This window comes from Echinops telfairi, unplaced genomic scaffold (assembly GCF_000313985.2).
Source record: "Echinops telfairi isolate 266 unplaced genomic scaffold, ASM31398v2 ScPeMD7_4225;HRSCAF=4972, whole genome shotgun sequence".
Taxonomy (NCBI): domain Eukaryota; kingdom Metazoa; phylum Chordata; class Mammalia; order Afrosoricida; family Tenrecidae; genus Echinops; species Echinops telfairi.
In genome coordinates, this window is record NW_022108124.1 from 15013654 (window position 1) to 15032428 (window position 18775).

At 46.0% G+C, this 18775-nt stretch overlaps 1 pseudogene; it reads right to left on the reverse strand.

The window, feature by feature from the left end:
* Nucleotides 1-5958: 5958 nt before the first annotated feature.
* LOC115871253 overlaps nucleotides 5959-18775 on the reverse strand; it is a 23498-nt pseudogene continuing 10681 nt past the window's right edge.

An 18775-nucleotide genomic window follows, 5' to 3' on the forward strand; every position in this document is an offset into this window, starting at 1 on the left:
CATCTCTACGAGAAATAAGTACTTAGGCATTTGGGTTTTGTTTTTTGAACCTTGAAGTATATACACATTTTCAGAAAGAGTTTTGATCAAGTACAATGTAGCCAAGCAGAATTAATGAAAGCTGAATGAAGGCTGAGCATGATAGTGGGACAAGAGGAAAGTAAAAGGAAATAGAGGACAGAACTGGGAGGCAACCAGCATTTACAGAGGTCTAAATACAAGCATGTATACATGTAAATATATTTATACATAATGAAAGGGAAATAGCTCTATGTACATATATTTATATGTTAAGTATTAAGGTAGCAGACAGACATTGGGCCTCTACTGAAGTACTCCCTCAATGCAAAAACACTTTGTTCTAATAACCTGGCATTCCATGATGCTCACCTTCCTGACATAATCACTGATATAAAATGGGTGCATAAGCAAATGTGGTGAAGAAAGTTGATGGTGTCCGACTATCTAAAAATATAGCGTCTGGGATCTTAAAGGCTTGAAGATAATAAACAAGCGGCCATCTAGCTGAGAAGCAGCAACAAAACCCATTAGCCTGTGTGATCATTTAGTGTTGGCAGGATCAGATATCAAGCATCAAAGACCCAGAACAAAAAAATCATATCAATGTGAATTGGGGGACGGGGGTGAATTGGAGATCCAAAGTCCATCTGTAGACAATTGGGTATCTCCTCACAGAAGGGTCAAAAGAAGTGAGCCAGTCAGGGTGCAGTGTAACACTGATGAAACACACAACTTTCCTCTAGTTCTTTAATGTCCGCCCCCCCACTATCATGACCCCCATTCTACCTTACAAATCCAGCTAGACCAGAGCATGTACACTGGTACGGATAAGAGCTCGAAACCCTCAGGACCAATAATGAGAGTATTGTTACAAGGAGGGGAAAGGGAAGGTGGGGGGAGAAAGGGGGAACCAATCACAATGATCATATAGCCCCCGCCTCCCCCGAGGGATGGACAACAGAAAAGTGGGTGAAGAGAGACAGCGTTCAGTGTAAGACATGACAAAATAGTAATAATTTATAAATTTTCAAGGGTTCATGAGGGAGGGGTTGGGGAAGGGAGGGGGAAAAAAGAGGAGCTGATACCAAGGGCTTAAGTAGAAAAAAATGCTTTGAAAATGATGATGGCAACATATGTACAAATGTGCTTGACACATGGATGGATGTATGAATTGTGATAAGAGCGGTAAGAGGCCCAATAAAATGATTCTTTAAAAGGGGGGAAGGTAAAAAGGATGATGATTTCTGCATGACTTTCTTCTCTGAAAAGGGTCCATGATGAACACGGGGGTCAAAGGAAGATGCTCACACCCTTGAGGGAATAAGAGTGACATTTGTTTGCCCCGAGGGGGAATTTTCTCACAAATCCCAGCAGGTAACTGAGATCCTCTTGGGTCCCTGAGCCGTAGGAGAATTTGCCTTAGAACTGCTGTGTTATCTCTGCCAGCACCATCCCAGGGCCAAGGGAGATCTGAAACCTTTCCCAACTCTCTGATAACTCAGGGAGTTGAAATCCTCCAGATCACTGCCTCCCAGCCTGCACTTCCAGTGAGACGCCCCGTTCAGGTTTCAGTCCAACAACAATTGTGCACATCTCGCATTTGTGAATTTGGTCAATGTCTCTAACGATCTCAGATGGATCTCCTCTCACTTGGCCTAGCTTCACAGGTTCCTTCTCTCTTCCCTTCCCATCATTTCTCGCCACTATTTACTTCAAGATTTCCCCCAGAAACCCTAAAAAGAGCCTGGTGTTCCTCTCTGAAAGCTTGCTTCTTGGACTCCTAGACCAGCGATTCTCAACCTGTGGGTCGAGACCCCTTTGGGGGGTCAAACAATCCTTTCACAGGGGTCACTTAATACATCCTGCATATCAGTTATTTACATGATGATTCATAACATTAGCAAAATGACAGTGATGAAGTAGCAACAAAAATAATTTTATGGTTGGGGGGTCACCACAACATGAGGAACTGTATGAAAGGGTCATGGCATTAGGAAGGTTGAGAACCACTACCCTAGACCTTGGAGAAGATTTTAATATTGCACCTGTGCCCTTTTTTTCTGCCCCACTGGCGCAGGGAAAGTTCCCTTCTTTGGAAAGTTTGATGCCAACGACTATGATAACCCCATTCATTAGAAATGCCCAGCTACTCGACTCACCTTTATCTGGTAATAGGAAGCCATCCCTTACAATTCGCACACTGTGTGCTACTCAAAGGACAACAGGTCACTTTTTGTGTGTGTTGGTGTGTAAGCAATGGAAACCAACGTTAGACAATTTGATTAATTATACTAACTTAATGGGAAAACACTAAGACATCTCATAGAATACCAGAAATGGGTAAACCTAATTTCAGGAAGGCTGGGCTCAGAGTTTCATGGAAATCAAGCGCAAGACACGTCTGGAGTTTCAGATCTACCCATAACATGACTTTATGAAAAAAGGCCACCAATCCATATTTGTGTATATTTCCAGTTTTTAAATTTCCAGGAGAGAGGATCTAATTGGCTCAGCTTGGGTAGGGTAGATACATCTGGATTTATGACTGAGAGTTAAAGGTGAGGAAAGGCAGGGTTTCCTAGTAAAGACATGGCCCATTTCCTCTAACGAAAAGCAGTCGAGGTAGACAAGCTTACCTGACTCCATCTACTCAGTCACTCAGCAGTCATCTACACCACACCTAACTGGGTGGAGGCGCGATTCTGCTATTGCTACCCTGAACAGCTCAGGTCACCTGATACTGGTGGTGTTGATTTTTCAACAGAATAAGCTGTAAGATTTGGTGAAATGCTAAGCCTTCCTTTAAGGCTCTCAGGCTTGAGAAATATATTGCAATTTTTCCAACACTGCCATTGTGGGCCACAGTCCTACTGGTTGGGTGTTGTATTTCCTCACTCATGTCCTGTCTTCCTCCTGTAGAGGGTGGACTTGTTCACATGGGATTCACCCCATGTCTGCATTTCTTAGGACAACTGTAACAAAGAACCACAAATTGGATGACTTAGAAGAGTAGAAATGTAATGACTCACAATTCTACAGACTGAAAGCCCTTCATCAGGGTGCCAGTCTTGTGGCTCCCTGGTGAGGGGACTGAGGGGGAAGACTCTAATCCAGGCTGTGGCAGTTACATAATCTCCTGTCAACTTGCAAAGGGGTGGAGTCTAGCTTGTCAATCAGGTTGAAGCTTGATGACCTCATTTAAAGGCACAAAGGAGATAAATAGCTGACTAGAGGCTAGGTACAGACAGACTTTGATTTGTTTTTCCTGCTGACAAGACACATGGAGCTACGCTAGAGCCCTGGAGCTGGAGGAGCCATGTGGAGCCCCCTGCCAGCACTGAGATTCTTCCACCACCACTGGATCCACAAGACTTTCCACCAACTGGCCTGTGATCTTCCTTCCTGCATTCAGCGTCAAAGCATGTGCTGAGTGAGTCTAAACAGGAATTTATGGACTTGTATGGACATATGTATAATATCAGACTTATCGACTTGGTCTGGACTGGGCTGGGATGTTTTCTTAATATACTATTACTCTTTGATATAAAGCTCTTTTTTATACACATATGGGTGTCCTGGATCTGTTTCTCTAGTCTACCTGGACTAACACACAGGTATTTACTAGCTTGTTGGGGTTCTGTGATTTCTGGATACATCTCTTCAATTTCTGCCTCTCTTTTCACAAGGCCACCTTTCTTCGTGTGTCTTCTCCCCTTTTATAAGGACACTATCCATAAAAGATGACAACCAGTCCTACTCCCAGATGACCTCTTGTTAACGGATAACATCTCAAAGACCCTATTTCCAAACAAGCTTACATTCACAGGGACTCGAGGCTAGGACTTAACAAATATTTTTAGAGAGCACACAATCCAACCCATGCTACTAGAAATACTACTCTACTTTCTGGCATGTTTTCTTTCTAACAGCCACCATCCCCGTTTTCCCTGATTCCTCCTCCTTTTCTCACCACTTTGATGTGCTTGTGTTCATCAGTCTCCTCTTTTCTCAGGACTAGAAAGTCATTTTTATAATTAAGTCTGGGGATAAATGTGAGCATTTGCTTAAGCTCGGCATATAGTTAAAGTTTATCGATTGAAATAACACCTACATTATTTCTTCAGAATTTGGCATTCCCACGCCTGTCTCTTGAAATTCAGTACCTCGTTGTATCATTAAATTTCATTTTCCTAGCAAGAGATTTATTTTTGTTTTTCGTGGTAGGTGGGTAGGGATTTGGCAGAAGAGTGGGAAAACATGCAGATCCTTCATTAATCAGACCAGTGGTTTTAGCTGTAGTCAGTCAGACTTTGGGATTGTGGCTCCTCTGCTGCTTATTGGAAGAATACCCTAATTGCTGGTTAAATCTTGCTGCTGTTGTTCTGTGTTACAGAATTAGTTCTGCCTCTTGGTAACCCCAGGCATCAGAGTAGAAATATACCATAGTGCTTTTTAGGCCCTAATGTTTATGGTGGCATAGTGGCTACACATTGGGCTGTTAACCTCAATGTTAACAGTTCAAACCCACCAACCACTCCATGAGAGAAAGGCAGGCTTTCTACTCCTGTAAAGAGCTACAGGCTCAGAAAACTACAGGAACATTCTACCCTGTCCTGTAGGGTTGCTATGAGTTGGAATCAACTTGATGGCAATGAGTTTGATTCTGAGGATCCTTACAGAAGCAGATCACAGGTCCCTCTCCTGAGGAGCCACTGGTGGCTTTGAACTACTGTTCAGTTAGCAATGAAGCACTTAATTGTTGTACCAGCAGGGTTCCCATAGTTAAAATCATGACCATTATTGATGGCATTTATCAATTATTTTCTTTTTGTTTTTTCTTTCACTGTTGATGGTTTGTTTGGTGTTTTTGTTGGTAAAAGAGATAGTTGTGCTGTTTATATGTAGAGAGTTTCATATTATTTGGCAAATACACTACTCTGATAAATATTGTACACAAAATAAGATCCGTTAGAAAAGTTATGCACAAGACATGTGATATTTCATTTACACACTGGAGCCCAAGATGGGATTGGGAAGAAGGTTGGGCTTGTCCTGTTGAGTGAAGGTACTAGAAGTTTCATCACACATAGTAAACACATTGGCAGTGGGTCTCAGTGGTGGTAGAACGATTTTATGCTAACCAATTTAGAACTATACATGATAAGTGTGGTAGTTACATAATCTGTTGTCAATGTGAGACTTAAGAGTGAAGGGGTGGAGTTTAGGTCAATCAGGTCACAGCATAGGAGATAAATAGCTCGCTGGGGTGGGGAGCACAAGTTCACTCCCTGTGAGACATGACAGACAACAAGCCACATGGAGCTATGCGCTGACGGCAGCCAGAGCCCTGGGAGCTGGAAAAGCCACATGGAGACCCCTGCCAGTGTTGAGATGCTTCTACCGCCACTGAATCCACAAGACTTCCCACCCACTGGCCTGTGATCGTCCTGCATTCAGTATCATTTCATGTGTTCCGTGAGTCTGAAGAAGACTTTATAGATTGGTATCAGGCATATGGGCTAATGTCGGACTTAGGGACTTGATCTGGTCTGGGCTAGGATGTTTTCTCAATATTCAATTGCTCTTGTATATAAAGCTCTTTCTTATACATATATGATTGTCCATGAATTTGTTTCTCTTGTCTACCCGGACTAACACAACAAGCAATATCCACCTCTGGATATAACTGCAAGGCTTGATGGACCATCCCCAGTTCTGACTTCAGGAAACTACTGTTTTTCCTAGATCATTATTTTACGACTTTAGTCACAGATCAGATAAAAAGAACAACATGCACAACCCCCCACTAAACTCCATTTGTAGCCTAGACAGGGAAGTGGTACAGGAGACGACTTTAAAATCGCAGCTTGTTTTGGACCCCCAACATGTGTCTGCACTGTTCTTCAATTGGCCTCTTCCTCAGGGATTCGAGTAACCTCAAGTCACCTTCGCCACATCCAAGATCCCATTCTGTCTTAGGGTCCATGGGACAATGAGGAAGAAGTCATCGTCAAACCCACAGAGTCCTTTCATCATGGTGGCAAATGGGTGTACCTGCCTAAGGTTCTTCATTCTATTTTCTGTCAAGTGGGCCACCGACAGCCCCATGGCCCAGGAAGTAGAGTCTTTCAGTTTGATCACCTCATAAGCACCGTCCCCCACCTGTTTGGGGACCTCTTTCCGTCGTTCCTTATCTCCATCAGCGTCTAAAGCAGGGTGCAGGATTTTCAGGGAGCAACATTCACTCTACTCCAAACCAGCACACTGGAGTTTCCATGTCCCCCAAGGGCTCATCCATGACAGCTGAAAGGGGGGGACTCCCAGCTTCTCCCCCACTAGGTAACTCGAATCCCAATTGCAGTGCCTTATGGGAGCCACCTATCTTCCAAGGGGCATGGGAAGGAGATCCCTGGATTAGAAACAGCAAGCCATGTGCAGTTCGGGCTGTGCTGTACGACCCTGGGAATGATGCATTTGAAGATACTCCGTTGCACTGGACCCAGTTAAGACGACGTCCTCCCTCCCACCGACGGGCTCTGGCTGGGATAATAATCAATTTGGAGTTTGCAGTTACATCCTCGTCTTTACCAGAGACAGTTTCTAGTGTTCAAAGGAAAGGAAGAGCCATCATTTCGCCCTTCAATTTGTCTTCCGTGGTATCCACAGGAGCGAGTTCATGGACCAAGTCCTTCATTCAGCCCCTGATATCACAGGCCAGGCCAACAGCACCCACACCGACAACCGTCATCCTACTCGGAGGGGTCTGTTCTTCCTTGAGAAGGTTCTCGAAGAGCTGACCCTTGAGAGTCTCCAGGCTCTTTGTGAAGAGGCAGGAACTGGACTCCACGGGGTGGGCAGGCAGCCACGGGAAGTGGACGTGGTGGCCGGCAGCTCTGGGCAATGCCTTTCTTTATAATCAGCATCCTTTAGAGTCCTTCGTGGAGAATTTACCTTCACACACATAATGCATGCCTTAGAGATTCTGCAAACCAAGCACCCCTCTCACGTGTTAGTTTCCTATGCATGTTGTGCATGTTATTCATGTGGCCGTGTTATATGTGATAAAAATAAGATAGCTATTTTCATTTCACCAGTGGGGAAGTGGAGGGCCAGCAGGGAAGGTAACTTAGCCTGTCACTCAACTGCCCTTTGGTAGGGAGAGGCTGTGAACTAAGATCCATCTGGCTCCAACTCCACGACCTTTTCACTGCGGCATGCCGCTTCTAGAAAAAGCAAGCAGGAAAGTTCTGAGGAAGTTCTAGAGGTAGAAGATCAACGTGGATGGCAAACATTTGTTTTCCGTTTCAGTGGCTGATGTAGCGTCGCATCTTAGCAGACAGCAAGCTCATCCCTGCTTCCTCAGGAGAAGCAGCCATGCCACCCCTGCAGTGGTGTCCAACCAGATTGCAAGTCACCAGCCACCACAGAGGGACCCGTGGGACTTACGTAAGTCACTGTCTGGGGCCTCTGCCATCAGAGGGCCCAATATTGGATGATTGCTTCCTCACGGACATTTTGCAGGTGTATAAAACACACCTGCATGACCACAGGAAAAGATACTAGCTCATATATGTTAATATTTGCTGGCGTGTGGGCAGAGCCGTGCAAAGAATGTGCTTACTGTTGACTTTCTGCCCTCAAGTTAATGGTTAACTTAGCCTCCTGGTTTGACCCAGGCTGCCTCTTGGTTTGGATCAGAGAAAAATCCTGAAACACCGAATGAAACCATTTTAACACTGGTCTTTCTTCAGCTTGACTTGGAACGGCGTATTTCTGTTAAGTTAGGTCAGGAGAGCCTTTCAAAACTGTGATATTTTGAAATTAGACTTGGCCGTTATGCTATTTATCCCATAAATCTCTGAACAGATGCTAAGCATTCAAAATAAAAGTACTTCCTTTCTATGCTCATGGTGCTTTTAAAGGACAGAGACAGCTATCGCGGGCAATTCAGAAAATCCTTCTTTGTAGGTAGTTCAGTACAGTAGAGGCCCACGCAGCCTGTGTTATGGGAACAGGGTGAACTCAGGGTTCACCCAGCCCTTGGTTCAAATGCAGGTGCTGTGCTCCATTAACTGTAAGCCCCTGGAAAATCATGTCACCTCAAGTGTCTGTTTCATCCCTGAGTACATTTGAAAATAAAATGATTGTGATGACATAGCAGCAACTCAATAAAAGTTACTCCCCCTATACAATCTGGAGGAGAAAACAACGGGACAAACAGTTCCAGGGGGACATGGGAGAGGGGGAGGCAGAGGAAAGGAAGTGGATGTTAACAAACCCAGGAACAAGGGAACAACAAGTGATCCAAAATCTATGGTGAGAACGGTGTAGGAGGCCTGGTAGGGCTTGATCAAGGGCAATGTAACTGAGAGGAATTACTGAAACCCAAATCAAGGCTGAGCATGATAGTGGGACAAGAGGAAAGTCAAAGGAAATAGAGGAAAGAACTAGGAGGCGAAGGGCATTTAAAGAGGTCTAAATAAAGGCATGTATATATGTAAATATATTTATATAGGATGATAGAGAAATAGATCTATGTGCATATATTTATAGGTTTAGTCTTAAGGTAGCAGATGGACATTGGGCCTCCACTCAAGTACTCCCTCAATGCAAGAACACTTTGTCCTATTAAACTGGCATTCCATGATGCTCACCTTCCCGACACGATTGCTGAAGACAAAGTGAGTACATAAGCAAATGTGATGAAGAAAGCTGATGATTCCCGACTATCAAAAGATCTAGGATCTGGGGTCTTAGAGGCTTGAAAATAGACAAGCGGCCATCTAGCTGAGAAGCAACCAAGCCCACACGGAAGAAGCACACCAGTCTGTGGGATCAGGAGGTGTATATGGGATCAGGTACCAGGCATCAAAGACCTAGGGGGAAAAAATATTATCATTGGGAATGAGGGGGAGTGCGGAGTAGAGATGCAAAGCCCATCTGTAGGCAACTGGACATCCCCTTACAGAAGGGTCTCAGGGAGGAGATGAGCCAATCAGGGTGCAGTATAGCACCGATGAAACATACAACTTTCCTCTAGTTTTTTAATGCTTTCTCCCTACCCTACCACCACTATCATGATCCCAATTCTACCTTACAAATCTGGCTAGACCAGAGGATGTACACTGGTACAGATAGGAACTGGAAACACAGGGAATCCCTCAAGTGGTGAGAGTGGCGATACCAGGAGGGTGGAGGGAGGGTGGGTTGGAAAAGGGGAAATGATTACAAGGATCTACATATAACCCCCTCGCTGGTGGACGGACAACAGAAAAGTGGGTGAGGGGAGATGTCAGACAGTGTAAGACATGACAAAATAATAATAATTTATGAATTATCAAGGGTTCATGAGGGAGGGAGAGGACACGGAGGGAGGGGGAAAATGAGGAGCTGATACTGAGGGCTCAAGTAGAAAGCAAACGTTTTGAGAATGATGATGGCAACAAATGTACAAATGTGCTTGACACAATGGATGTATGTATGGATTGTGAGAAGAGTATGAGCCCCCAATAAAATGATTTTTTTAAAAAAGTTACTCCCCCTCCCCTCTCATTCTGGTAGTTATTTTGTAGGGTCAAGAGCTGCCATTTAGAAAGTGCAGATGGGACTTGATAATTAAATTCCCTTCTCATCCAAGTCTATAAATAAAATGGAGAAGACAGCTTTTGTTTTTTTTAAAAATTAGACTTCAGGACAGTGTTCTGGAAGGAACCCAGGAAATGTGGACTATTTCTGCCCCATTCTGAGAAATCTATATCATAGTCTAAGCTGTGCATCAACTTCACGCCATGACTCTCAGGATTAAGAACTTAAACACCCACCCACCCCCCGCCCTTCTTTTTTTAAATCTGGAGTTTCTGTGGGGGCATGACCTGCATCCAATCTGTATGGTTTTCCTGGCAAAGCTCTCTCTCTCTCCTCTGTCTCTCTTTCTCTCTCACTCACTCTCATCTGCATCTGACCCAACCTCCTCTGCTCTGCTGATTTGGGGGCTGGCCAGTTCCCACAACCCCCTGAGCCAGCACCTCCCTGTTTGACCTGCCAATGTTCCCCAGCCTCTGCCACCATGTGAGTCAGGGAATGTCTCCCAAGGCTCCAGCCTCATGGCTGGGCCCTGGACATGAGGCTCACTAGCCTCCACAATTGTGAGTGCCCCCCCGCCCCCACACACACACATTACTGCCTTTGCTCCTCTAGAGAGCCTAGCCTAAGACATGTGACATCAGGAGTGGCTCTGGAGGAACTACATCATCAGGATACATTTCCCGAATGCGTTCTCAAGTCTGGCTAGTCTTAAAGGCACTTAGGTCTTTGCCTCTCGCCGTCGAGAGGGCCCTGCTACTCCACGGTGTGACGTGGTCGTGGAAATACACACGGTATCAGATATTTGTGAGGGAAAAGGCTCTCGGCGCCTACAGACCTGAGATTTTTCTACTCAGTGCTGTCAGCTCGAGAAGTATACAGATGCTGGACGATGGGTCCTATTTGGTAGACAAATTGGTGGAAGAAAGCGATGAACTCAAAGCTCCATCGTCTCAGCTCAGGCGCCACAAGAAGACCTGCAGGTTGCCACTTGGGCCATAAAGAAAGCCTTGTATGTTTATAGTCACAGAGCCAATGTACTAAATAGCATACTCACAGTATGGTTATGAGAATAGCTGAATAACAATACCAATTGAATTCCCAACCTCCAACGGCGTATGAAGTTGAAGCCAGAAAATTGGTTCGGAAGAAACCCTAAGACTTGGAATGAGGTCTAATATGAAAGTGACCCGGAAGCTGGGGACACCATGCCCCTAAATTTCATCCACTCACTCCTGCCAACAGAACCATCCCTTGTAGTCCCATCTCTCCGTCCATCCTCGTCTGCAAAACTCCCTTATCCAGTAAATCGATTTTCCTTTCCATCCCACTTAATGAGTAACCCCCACACCCCGAGTCACCACCGGAGATCGGGCCTGAGATGGCACCTGGTACCTTACCTGAGGGAGATGCCTTATAAGACACTGGTGCAGGTTCCCAGGACCTACCGCCATCATTTTTGCTTCTAGACCTATTACGAGTCCCTGTGAATTCCACTAAGTGAGGGACAAAGTGTGACACAGGAGGAGGCACCTAACGCAGCGAACGAACAGCTTGATTTTCTGAATATATTCAAACAGAAACCTGGGGCATCTGTATGGGAATGATTCTTAGGAGTCTAGAACAATGGTGCAAGGAACATAAAGTCGGATAAGAGTTTATTGATACGGGTCCGATGAGTACAAATTCTTCATTCAATGTTTCAGCTGGCGAGGTTAGGAAAGGATGTAATAGCCTATTTGCTTGGTTCACTGGAGCCTGGATGAAGCAGTGCCTACACTAAATCAAGGTGAAAAGTCTGACCTGCCGTAGTAGACTTAGAAGAAAGCACCCACAGGCTTAGAGAAATTGTCATGTGTGAGGGAATTTATCAGGTTGGGCCCACAGATCCACCCACTGAGTACCCAGAGGATACACCTTTCACCCCAACAGCGAGGGCCACCTTTGTCAAGAGAGCTTCAGCATCCTTGAAGACTGCAGTGATTGCTATTTCAAGTAAGTCCTATTTGGCAATAGAAACTTCCCTGACTGAATTGAGACACATAACTACAATGAGGCTCATTAGACCCCATGTTGGTAGGGGCCAAGTGGCAGAATTGAGTTACCAGAGGCAAGATGCATGTGGTTCTCTTAATGGACAAGCAGAGTCAAAGGTGCAACCGTCACTGCCTGAATCATATGGACTTATAGCACTGGCTACTTAGGCACGGTGTCCCTAGGCATGAAACAGATGGGAAATCTACTAAATATATACTTCATCAGTACAAGCAGAAGAATTATAGGTCAGGTGAATGACAGCCTTCCCTTGATCCCCAGAAGAGTTACGTTCCTCGATCAATTCTCAGACCTGAGTCACTTTACAGACCCACCACCCCTTGAATGATAGGAACACTGGGCTCACTGGAGAAAGAATCCCATTGTTTCCAAATATCCATACCCCAAACATGATGGTGGTCCACCAGTCAGAGTGGGAGGGGGATATATGGAAGGCGGACTATGAATGGGTTCTTAGCTCAGGTTCATCTTGCAGAGGGTCCCGTGGGTCCCTGAACCACCCTGTAATGATTTTTCTCCATTCTCAAATGCATACTGAGCAACCAACAGAATGCACCCCTTGGGTCCCTGAGATGAATGTGCACAAAGGGCTATTTCTAGTATGGTAGTAAAAGCCAAGTTGAACTGCCCGACCCTGGATAAGAGTAAGCTGCAAGCAGTACCACATTCTTGGAGGGGCCACAGAGATGAGGTGCCACCACCAAAGACGTGAAGAATGGGGTGGGGGCTTCCCTGCAGCACATCCCCATTCAACGCACTTATTCTGCTGGTGTGAACAAGTGAATCTTGGTGAATCCCAGTGGATTACCAAACACGCGACAAGGCCGTGATTCTGATTGCAGCTGCTGTTCCATGTGGGGTTTCATTGCTTAAGCAGACTAATGCATTCCGTAATATCTGGTGTGCAGCACTCGATCTGGCTCATGCAGTCGTATCCGTGTCTGCTTGGAAGGACCAACAAGAGTGGTTTACTGTCTGCTGGCAAAGTCAATGATACCCCCCTCACTATCCCACCTATTTTTCTGTCTGTGGTTGTACTGTGCTGGCTTATGTGCCACGGTGATCTTGGAAGCGATGTCACTGGTGTTTCAAATACAGCAGGGTCATCCAAAGTGAACAGACTTCCGCAGAGCTTTCAGACTAAGAATAGACTACAAAGAAGGGGAGCCCCTCACCAAGAGCAGCAGAGCTTTGTCAGAGGTAGTACCCGGGATGCACCCACTCAGGGTCCAAGGCACTCCAAATGTGACCGAGGAAGAGCGACAGGTCTCAAAGCATAAGCAGCTGTAATGACATAGCTGGAGTACTGCCTTCAGGAAGTAAGGTCTCCGGGGGCGTCAGGGTGGTATCCTCTCAGCATAAGTATTCCATCTCTAGGCTGAGCAAATCCTCAGAGACGTTGGACGATGCAAAGGAGAATGTGGTATCAGGACTGGAGAAAGGCATTTTTACAACCTTGCTTGCTGAAAGGGAGAAGGACTCGAAGCGCTTGCTGATGAAACTCCGGAATCACCTCCGCTGTGGATGACAACTCGATGTACAGAAAACCCAAGTCCTCACAACTGGACTAACAGGTCACCTCAGAATACATGGAGAAAGGATCGAAGTCGGCAAGGATTTTTCTGGCTTGGATGCACAATCCAGGCTCATGGAAGCAGCAATCAGGAGCATTGTGTTGAGAAGACCGCTTTCAAGTGGTGCAAAGCAGGGATGTTACTTTGAGGACCAAGGTGTGCCTGGCCTAAGCTCGGATCTTTTCTGTCACCTCGTGTGCATCCGAACGTTGGACACGGAGTAAGGAAGACCCAAAGGAAGTCGGCGCATTTGGATCACGGCGCTGGTGAAGATGATGCAAAGTGCCACAGACGCATAAAAGAAGAAACAAGTTGGTCATGGAGGGTCATCGCCCCGGAAGCCCCGGAGGCAAGGGAAGCCTCCAGCCTGATGCTTGGCTCCTGGATTTGACACTCGCCAGTCTCTGTAGCTTCCTGGAAATAAACACCTCCCTATCTATGTATGTTTCAATAAATGTGCTTCACTGTATTGCTCTGGAGAACCTAGCCTAAGACAGTCTACATCTATTCCCATCAATGTAATCCATGGTCAGCGTGGCAGTTACATAATCTCCTGTCAACTTGCCAAGGGGTGGAGTCTAGCCTGTCAATCAGGCTGCAACTTGATGACTTCATTTGGGAGGCACAAAGGGCGTTAAATAGCTCACTGGAGGCCAGATACATGCTCATTCCCTGTGAGACATTCCTATTGACAAGCCACATGGAGCTACGCTGCTAGAGCCAGAACCCTGGAGCTGGAGAAGCCACATGGCAACCCCTGCCAGCTCTGAGATGCTTCCACCACCACCGGATCCACAAGACTTTCCACCACTGGTCTGTGATCTTTCTTCCTGCATTTGACATCATTGTATGTGCTATGTGACTATGAAGAACTTATAGACTGGTAACAGACATATGGGCTAATATCAGATTTATGGACCTAATCTGGACTGGGCTGGGATGTTTTCTTAATATACAATTGCTCTTTAATGTAAAGCTCTCTCTTACACACATGAGTGTCCATGAATTTGTTTCTTTACTCAACTCAGACTAACACAGTCCGTTTCACCAATGGATTTTAGCTTTCGTGCCCCGGGAAAGAAAGCGAGTTTTGGAGAATCACAGTGAAACTGGTAGCAGACTCTCTTGACAAATCATTGTTGGAACTGGAAGGTGTTTGTTGCTGAGGTAACAAGCAACCCACAGCCTACTTTGGTGCCTAGCCCAGATGAAGTGTGGCTATGACAGGGGTGCCTGTGGCTGATTCCAAATTGTTTACTGTTCAGCGCTGTGATCACATTTCCTGTTGGCCCTGCACAGAAATGACAGATGGCTATGGTCATGCACCAGGACTTGACATGCCAGAGAAGCTTGTTTGGAGCTTGTTTAGGATTTAGACCACAGAAGGAAAAGCACCGTGGGAGTTGGAGTGTATATGGGGGGTGGGTGGGGGGTAGTCAAGGGCTCTGTGTGCAGATACCCAGGTAAAGGCAGGGCTAGACTTGGGCAAGTCTTTTCAGCCCGACAGCCAACATGTCACAAGCCTTCAAGCGGGTCCTGCTCTTAACATGCCAGCCCTAATGCACCGGGCTGGGGAAATGAGGATGGATGAGAAACAGAACCTGCCCTTGTACTCCCCAGGTAGTGCCATAGATGGTCTGTTGCACATTCGATGCAGCAACGCATCCAATAGAGGAGTGCAAAGTTAAGAGCCACTTGTCGACACACATACACAAGGAATCAGGCCAGGGATGACTTTATAAATGGTCCTGGCTCTGAAGGAACTTCATGGTTCCGACTGGCCCTAGACCGTCCCCAGGACATCCACACAGGCCCTGCGGGTCTGTGTCCCAGGCCAGGTCTCCCACACACCACTGGTCCATCGCCTGCTCGCATTCTGACCTTCTCACGGTGTCCTCATTCCAGTCCAACACCAACATCTTCAGCCCTCAGGGCTTCAAGGAGCACGGCCTCTAGTGACCCACTCAACACTGGTAACCGGACCAAACCAGTGCCAGTCCCAGAGGCTTCAGCCCTGTGCTCCTCCCTGGTGCAGAACTCACTCCATGATCTGCCCTTCAGCAGCCACAGTCGTGTCTCTGGATTTATTGACAAATGCACTTTGTGGTAGAGATATAATTGTTGGTCAATTTGAGGACTGAGAGTGTAGGGGTGGAATCTAGCTTGTCAATCAGGTCATAGCCAATGAGGCCTCTGTGTGTGCATGACCTTCTCCTGAGAATTCTGGGAAATCCTGGATTTTCCTCCTTGGAGGCAGGAGAGACTCTCTCTCTTTGCTCACTCCCTGGCAGACATTGCAGCTGACAAGACACATGGGACTACTCTAGTACCCTAAACTGGACAAGCCACGTGGATGCAACCAGACCTCTGAAGCCAGAGAAGCCACAGAGAGACCCCTGCCAGCGCTGAGATGCTCACAACGCCCCTGGACCCCAAGACTTTCTACCCACTGGCCTGTGATCGTCCTGCATTTGGCTTCATTGCACGTGTTTCCCGAGTCTGAAGAGGACTTTATAGATGGGTATCAGACATATGGGCTAATATGGGACTTATGGACTTGATCTGGACTGGCTGGGGTGTTTTCTCAATGTTCAATTGCTCTTGTATATAAAGTTCTTTCTTATACACATAAGTGTGCCCATGGATTTGTTTCTCTAGTCCAGCCAGACTCATACATACATACACGGAAGCATCTTGGACTTGCATGGACCTTGGGTCAAAAAACTGTTGATTTCTCCCTCCCCTAGCTGTAACCTCCCCGCCGCCCACACCCCGGCACCCCGCCGGCTAAAGTTGAATAGCTGGAAATGCATCCTAAGCTCTTGCTTGCCCTTTCTGCTCCTGCTGATTCTCTGTCCACAGTGGCCCTCACCTCACCCATGCCACGATCTTTGCATATTTGGAGCATTGTAAAATATCAACGCCTTGACTCTCTATTGCTGGCTGATGGTGCTATTGTGATCTATTTATATAAACAACTGAAGACTAGGAGAGAGGACTAGGAGTTCTTCATGAGGACTGCGTGTTAACCTCCCAGTCCCTACCCTAGTGCCGGATTGAGTAAATGAGTGAAGAAATGATGGGGTGACATTCTGAATTTGCTCCTTAGCACAGAAAAGATGTCCCAGGGTTTTCCCAATCCAAAGACCCCATCTGATCATGCAACTGCAGAATCTATGAAGATTGATTCCACACCAAGAATGAACAGTTGTAAGACATGTTGCCCCACAGAAAGGCCCCTCCTTTTGTACTGCAGCCATTTATTAGAAGCATCATTCCTTCCCCCAAAATGTGTGTCTGCCTCCAGGGACAGCCCTAAGTGGGCTGCTGACCTTGGGAGGCAATCAGGGAGCTTGTCAGATGCCGCCATGTTCCCATGGAACTTGGATCTACGTGACTTCTGCACTCACCAACCTCTGATCTTCTGCACCCACCAACCCGGCTTCATGCTTCTCCTATCTGGGTCATCGGCCCATTGCTACATTAATCTGGAGAAGGCTCTGGCTTGCATTGGACCCAGGTACTCGAGTTGGGGTTGGTTGGAATGCCTTCTCAATCTGAATTGAGAAAGTGTTGCCTATCGGTTGGGTGGTGAGAATGCTTGTTTTCTGTACAGAGCCTGGTAATCTATGCTGAAGGTGGGAGTCTCTAATCCTCTTTAGTCCTCTTTGCTTTCAGCAAGCAAGTGGTGTCGTCTGCATATTGCAGGATGGTAATAAGCCTTTTTCCAATCCTGAGGCCACGCACTTCTTCATAGAGTCCCGTTTCCTAGGTTATTTGCTCAGCACACAGATGGCATTATTATTATGAAAGGAAACAGTCCTGGCACACACCTGTCCTGCTTTTAAACCACTCAGCACCCCCTTGTTCTATTCAAACCACTGCCTCTTGGCCTGTGCACAGTCTCCTCATGCACACAGCTACGTGTTCTGAAATTTCCATGCTTTGCTATGATACCCATAGTTTGTTATGATTAACACAGTCAAATTCCTGTGCATAATCAATTAAAAACAAGTAAACATCTTTCTGGTATTTTCTGCTGTCCACTAAGCGCCGTCTGATGGCAGCGATGATATCCCTTGTTCCATATACTCTTCGGAATCTACCTTGCATTTCGGGCAGCTCCCTGTAGAGCAGTGGTTCTCAACCTTCCTAATGTCGCAACCCTTTCATACAGTTCCTCATGTTGTAGTGACCCCTAACCATAAAATTATTTTCATTGCTACTTCATCACTGTCATTTTGTTACTCTTATGAATCGGGCGACCCTGGGAAAGGGTCGTTCGACCCCCCAAAGGGGTCGCGACCCACAGGTTGAGAACCGCTGCTGTGGATGTGATGTTGCTATCATTTTTTACCTTCGGCCACAGTTTTCTTGCCTGTGCTCTTAATGATTTTGTTCAGTACTTTCCACGTTCTGCTGGGTCACCTTTCTCTGGAATGAATATAAATACAATTGCTTCCAACACTACATTTAGTTTGCTGAAATACCCCAACTGGTATTTCATCAATTTCTGGAACCTTGGTTTTTGTCAGTGCCCTTCACTATAATCCGGTTTTGTTCAGATGCGACCTCTAGGGATGGTTGAGTGTCCACTAATTCTTTTGGGTACTGCGACTCTGTATTCCATCCATCTGGACACTCCTGCGCTGTTCAGTATTTTGCCGATAGAATCTTTCTTTCCTTGTTTTTTAAAATCATTTTATTGGGGGCTCATACAACTCTTATCACAACCCATCCATTGTGTCAAGCACATTTGTACATTTATTGCCATCATCATTCTCAAAACATTTTTTTTCTACTTGAGCCCTTGGTATCAGCTCCTCATTTTTCCCCTCCCTCCCCACCCCTTGATAATTTGTAATTTATAAATTATTATTATTTTGTCATGTCTTATACTGTCTGACGTCTCTCTCCACCCAGTTTTCTGTTGTCCATCCCCCAGGGAGGAGGTTATATGTAGATCCTTGTGATCGGTTCCCCCTTTCTACCCTACCTTCCCTCCACCCTCCTGGTATCACCACTCTCAACACTGCTCCTGAGGGGTTCATTTATCTTGGATTCCCTGTGTTTCTAATTCCTATCTGTACCAGTGTACATCCTCTGGTCTAGCGGGATTTGTAAGGTAGAATTGGGATCATGATAGTGGAGAAGAGTAAGCATTAAAGAACAAGAGGAAAGTTGTATGTTTCGTCATTGCTACACTGCACTCTGAATGGCTTGTCTCCTCTCCAAGATCCTTCTGTAAGGGGATGTTTAATTGCCTACAGATGGGTTTTGGGTACCCACTCCGCACACCCTCTCCTTCACAATGATATGATTTTTTTGTTCTTTGGTGCCTGATACCTGATCCCATCTATACCTCCTGATCACACAGGCTGGTGTGCTTCTTCCATGTGGGCTTTGTTGATTCTCAGCTTGATGACTGCTTGTTTATCTTCAAGCCTTTAAGACCTCAGACACTATATCTTTTGATAACCAGGCACCATCAGTTTTCTTCACCACATTTGCTTATGCACCCACTTTATCTTCAGTGATCCTGT